The following is a 6,030-nucleotide window of genomic DNA, read 5'->3' on the forward strand; positions in this document are numbered from 1 at the left end:
CTAAGATCCAGCCTTGCTATACTGAAAGCAATGGGAATGTCATTCCTGTCTTTAGGCAAACCTGTGCCCACTAGAAAACTCCAAAGTTACAGGTCTCAGTTCTGTCCTCATTTACCTCGGCTAAAATCCAGACTGACATTTTGCTTTAACAAGCTTTGCATTGCTTCTTAAGCAACCAGCTGCCCTGCTTCTGAGATAAGTATGATGATAAAACTAAATTCACTCCTATGTTTAGCACTGCAGCCAGTGAAAACTAAAGGGTGGAAAAGGAAAGCAAAACAAAGCGACAGTTTACAGTACTTTTTTGTTTCCTCCAGTGAACGGGTGAATTGGAAATGTTTCTTATATAAATTTCGGTGAGATTAGTTGTGAAATGTGTTTTCTGTCACTCTTTTAAATTGATCTTCCAATAAATGTTCCATCTCCTACAGCTAATCCTGGATTTATTAAAAACAAAACAAAACAAACCCAACCAAACAAAACCAAACAACAAACACAACACCAAAACACTATAAAAAAGCCAACCTTGTCCAACACAGCTAAAGATGTGAAATGAAGTATTTCAGATTGTATATGCAACCAAATAGCTTTTCAGTTACTGTGCATATTATATTTCCCCCCCCCAGAATGTATGATAGGTATGGATTGTAGCTCACTTAATGTTCAGGTAGTTTTACACTGTAAGGTATTTGAGGACAAATACATATATTTTTAACAAAAAAAAAAAAAAGATAAAAACATGCATTTTTATTTTAATTGCCTTAAAATGGAGTTTGCTCTTGTCAGAATACATTTCCTAACTTTGCTACAGCAAAAACCATTTTCTGAATGTGGGATTCTGTAGTGATCATTAAGGAATGCCTGAGATTTAGCTCTGATTTAAATACCCAGTAATTTTATGTTCTTTGTGCCAGAAGATCCCCCTTGTCCACTCTCTCTGTCCCAGGGCAGCCCCTGAACCAGCCACAGCTCCAGCTGCACTTCTCCACTGGCTCCAGGTCCTCACAATTTACCAAGTGTCTGAGTTTTTCTGGTGAGAAATGAACGATCAGCTTCACCTGTGCCAAATTCTGACTTTCTGAACACCTCCACAGCATGATACAACATGCCACAAGCCATCATTCCTTGCTTTCTGGAGAGACTGAGAAACTGTGACTCGATTTATGAAGGCAACACAAAAAGATGCTCAGCTTCAGGCTACCCTCACCCCACAGCCCACGCTTCCACAGGCCTGAGCTACTGACTCTGACTTATGAAAAGAAGGGGTAGCAATCTGTCTGAGCCAGAGGGCTGCAAGTAACACTGGTTTTCCTTTAAAAACCTTTTTATTTCTGAGGGCCAGTCCTGCAACAGGGACTATAAAGTCAGTATGGAAGGAAAGAGCCCAGAGCCTCCCGTAGAAGAGCAGGATGGTGAGATGGGACTTAGAGGGGACAAAAGTGGAAGGAGAAAGGGACACTGGGGGGGAGGAAAAGTTAATTTCATAGCTAGGCAGAATCACTGAATCACAGAATAACACATGGTGGACAAGGCCTCTGGCTCTAGTCCAGTCCCTTGCTCACAGCATTTCTGTTAGACCAGGCTGGATCAAGCTGTTTAGTTCCTTGTCCAGTGGAGTCCTGAATACCCCCAAGGATGGAAATCCCAATACCTCGCTTCACCTCTTTCCCAGTATTTGAACACCCTGAGGGTGAAAAAGCTTATTCTTACATCTAATTCGCAATTCTTGCCTTCCACCCCTGTTCAGCCAGTTTACGAAAGCAAGGCACTACTGGGGAAGCGTGCTGCCTCTGACATGTGCGTTCCTGTTTTCTCTCCTGCCTTTTATATAACTCATTTTATTCTTCTTTCTTGGCTGTTTTCATGCAGTAGTTCTGTCACTGTGTGTTTTTCCAATTAAGAACTCTACCTTTGATTTGAACCTGATAATTATGCTGTGATCTAGCAAAAGCCTTAATTAACCCTATTGAAGCCAATGGGTGGGAGGCATGCTCTTTAGGACCTTAAGAATTTGGCATTTAATTGCATCCAGCACTGAGAAATGTGCAGAGAAGTGGAGAAGTGAGTACAGAACGGGACTTTGTGCACTAGATCTCATATAACCCATCCAGACCAGGATTTTCTGCTGTCTTTTACCGCAAGAGGAATAGGAATATACCAGATGCACAAGATGACTCAGTTGTCACTGGTATTGCTACAAAAGCTTGTCATGTCCTTTGGCTGTTAGAAATCCTGAATCATGGTCTGCACAGTGGGTATGTTTGTGTTCCCCTTCAAGGTCAAGGCATTTCCAGCTGCATTCACTACCCATCAGGACAATTTCAGTCTACAGGGATACATCTTCCTCTCTTGCCACCACTCTTGCCAAACTAAGTAAAATTTAGCCATAGGAAAAAATGCATTTGGATCCCTCATGCCCAGCAGCAGCCAGGAGAAAAGTACAGGAAATAATATTTAGGTGGAGTAGTTTGGTATCCCATGCAGTTGGCGTTTCCAGCCACTTAAAATAGCTGATCAGCCCTGTACCCAGTCTACAGCTTAGAGGGGGAAAGGAAAGTCTGTAGCACACCAAGCTGTACAACAGAAATGTCCTGTAACATCACCACAGGAACAATGATGACACTCTGAGCTGCCCTTCTGCTTTTATCTCCCCTGTTTATTCAACCCCTAATTCACTGGGTCACCATGCAGAGCGACCAGGGGACTGAAGCGTGTGGGTGTGAGGCGAAGGCAGGTCTTCACTCTGCAGGGATGATCCAGGGCAGGTGCTGTGGCAAACTACAAGCCAGATTTTATTTTTTTGCATTCTTCCCAGGATTTGTCACAGTCAATGTGCCAGCAATTTTCTTCCCTTCCCGTCCTTCCCCAGTATCAAACTCTAGGTTCTTGCAGAGCTGTCGTGACTTTTGGGAAAGAGAATGCTGATGTGCCAGTGGTTATCACACCCTTGAAAGCTGACAAATGGCACCAGGGAGGAACTGGTCCTGAATTTATGTGCCTTATTCTCAAACACTTTGCTCTTGGTCATGAGAAGCAGAGGGTTTTTTACAGATAGGAGAAGCAGATCAGCCTATTGGAAATGCAGTTATGGGAAACAGACTTAAAACTGTCCCAAACTAAGCCTTAAATTGTATTACTAGTCTTTAGCCCACTTCGGAGGAAAAAGTGTGTGTTTGTCTTTCTCTAGGGCTTCACAACACCCAGCTCTAAATGTCAGTAGCACACAGAGGAACAGGAGTGACCATAATGCTCAGAAAACACCCCCATTCGCTATGTCAAGCTCTTCCAGCGACACATCAAGCAGCTCTTCACTTTCATCAGAACCAACCAGCCAGATCTCCATGGTTCAGGATCAAACCCTGCTGGACATTGCCTCCATCACCAGATTGGCCCCAGGAGAATCACCAATCCCTCAACCATTTGAGCAAAGAGATAAAAACCTAGCAATATCATGTTCCAGTCCCCTCGGACCAAGGACTATTTCAGCATCCTGCCCAGCCAGCCCCAGGCTCAGTCTAACACCCAGCTCAGCCAATCCACAGCAATACTCTGACTCCTCTCCAGTCAGTCCAGGGATCAATGCAACTTCCTTCTATACCTTTTGTCCTCACACAGCACAAAACGTACAAGCTTCAGCATCAGATCACACACTGACTCCAACCAGGAAAAGCACAAGGCCTCCAGCAACTATGACTCCTGAAGATAGTTCCCAGTCTCCTGGCTATTCTAAAATTGGATTAAAGAATACAGGAAAGGGTTTTGAATCAGATCTGGAAGATCCTGATCATGAAAGGTACGTATCCAGACCATACACATTTAAGTCTCCAAATGACTCAAGTTGGTATAGGGTCATTAAGAGCCCCTCATTAAAAAAAAAAAAATCTTTTATGATTTAAATGTTCCCCGTGGTTTTTTTTCCAGTAACTATCCTATGGTGTCACTAAACCCTGTGATCTAAGAAGCGAAATACCATCTTTTCCATACGTTCATTTAACTCTCCAGGCCTGATTACTGGACCATCCCCGGGCCAGGTTGTCAACCTCAGCTTCTCCAACATGGCACAGTTTCAAGGTGCCTCATTTCCTTCCAAGTGCAAAAGCACATTTCTCCCTGTACTAGCAGAGAGACACTCTGCTGTTACTATGAAGCCTGAGAGATAAGAGCTGGGGATGGTAATTCAGTGACATGGCCAGTATCTCCCTTTCCAAACTTCAGGCTCTGTGGTTCGACCCCAGGCAAGCTGGGCTGATCTCTCTCCTCTGAGCCTCTGAACTCCACACTGTGTCTGCCGCTTCTTTCCTTGGCAGGAGATTTGTAACCGCGAAGGAATTCCAGGCTGTGGAGAAAGAAATAGAGGATGTAAAAGAAGAACTGAAATGTCTGAAGTGGAAAGTGAGACACATTGGTGAGACTGTGCAGCCCCTGGCCGAAGACAGCAAGCGTTACAACGGCTACACCCTGACGGAGCTCAAGGCGATGGTGCAGTTTGAAGATGACCCTTACAAGGCTGCACACATGATCCTAACCGCACTCTTCAGCGATGTCTACTTGCTGCAGCACTCAGTCACTGAACAGGCCTGCAACTCCCGATCTCTGCCCAAGCCCAAAATAGACCCAGAGCTGTACACAGTGTACTGTGACATTCTGAAAAGCATATTCCCTGGAATTAGCAGCCAGACCCTGAGGGAAGAGACGCAACACGTGCAGAAAAGCACCCAGAAAGAAGTGCAATAACACCGGAGCCCACAAGTTGTTCTGCAAAGTGAGAAGTCTTCAATGATTGTAGAGGACTGAACTGTGGTAGGTACCGTTGGTTGAGTCTATCCCTTTTAGGTATGAATCATCTGTAAAGATATTGGTGAGCTCTGAGCCCCTCATGCCACTTGCCCAATGAGACAGGGTGGGAAGGCATTCTGCATACTTCCCACATTTTAGAAAAAAAAGTGCCCCCTTAGTGTCTCTTTCATTATATGGATGTTTCCTTGTTACCAGCAGCTACAAATGCTGACAAAAGAATCCAGAGAAGGCATTGTGTGTCCAAGCAAGGGCCTTCCCCCAGCCCCAAACAGACCAACCAACCAGCATCTGGGTAGTTTCTATTTTCTAGAGTATATCATTCATTAAATGACATTACTTGTTAGAAAATTGTGCCTGATCTTTTTTTTTTTTTTGTCTAAAAATGCTTCGCGCATCAAATCAAACAACAATCATAACTTGAGTACACACTGGGATGAGACCTGGGTATGCACCAAATCACCTTACCACCTTCCCCTCCCTGCCTGTCTGCATCTTGGGCTACATGAGAAGAAAACCAGGGCAGAGAGGTCAGCAGCTGCACCTGAGCAGGTCTCCATTCCAGGTAACTGGGGACCAGGGCATAAGAGTGTGCAATGTGTCCCTAAGTCATCAACCCACCTGTGCTAACCGAGCTGACAGAACAGCTCCTGTGTTAACAACTGTGCTTTACCTTCCCTTGACAACGGTGCTGAGAGACTGGCCCCTTGCAAATGCCCCTCAAGGTGATGGCTGCGACGGAGCCTGCCCCAAGGAAGGGAGGATGCTGGTCATGCAGGACACAGAGGAAAGTGGCCCTGGAGCTCCTTCCTCCCCATCTGGAATCCAGCAAAGTGCAATGGATGAACAACAGTTTGTCCATGAGGTTCTGCTCATGCAGCTGGTCCTGTAGCCCATATTTTTGAGATCTGGTGAGGGTGGAGGGGAGGAGTGATGTCCTCGTGCCATTTTGCTCAGTACCAATGGAAGATACACTTCCCTGCCCTACTGGTTCCCCCACCCCCTTTCAGAAAGTAATTGACACTTCTTGGAAACAGTCACTCCCCTGGTCCCAATGTGACAAATACATCAAAACCAGAACATGTCCACACTGCTCTCTGCTGCTGCTGCCTGCCAGGCCACTGCGCAAAAGGTAACCTGTGAGTTCAGCCTACCTTTCCCTCTGCTGGGATATAATCCACTTCTGAAGATTATTCCAAAAACAACACGGAAGAAGAGAAAAGGAGCAATTAAAAA

The sequence above is a fragment of the Streptopelia decaocto genome (assembly GCF_964273445.1).
Source record: "Streptopelia decaocto genome assembly, chromosome: 13".
NCBI classification, from domain to species: domain Eukaryota; kingdom Metazoa; phylum Chordata; class Aves; order Columbiformes; family Columbidae; genus Streptopelia; species Streptopelia decaocto.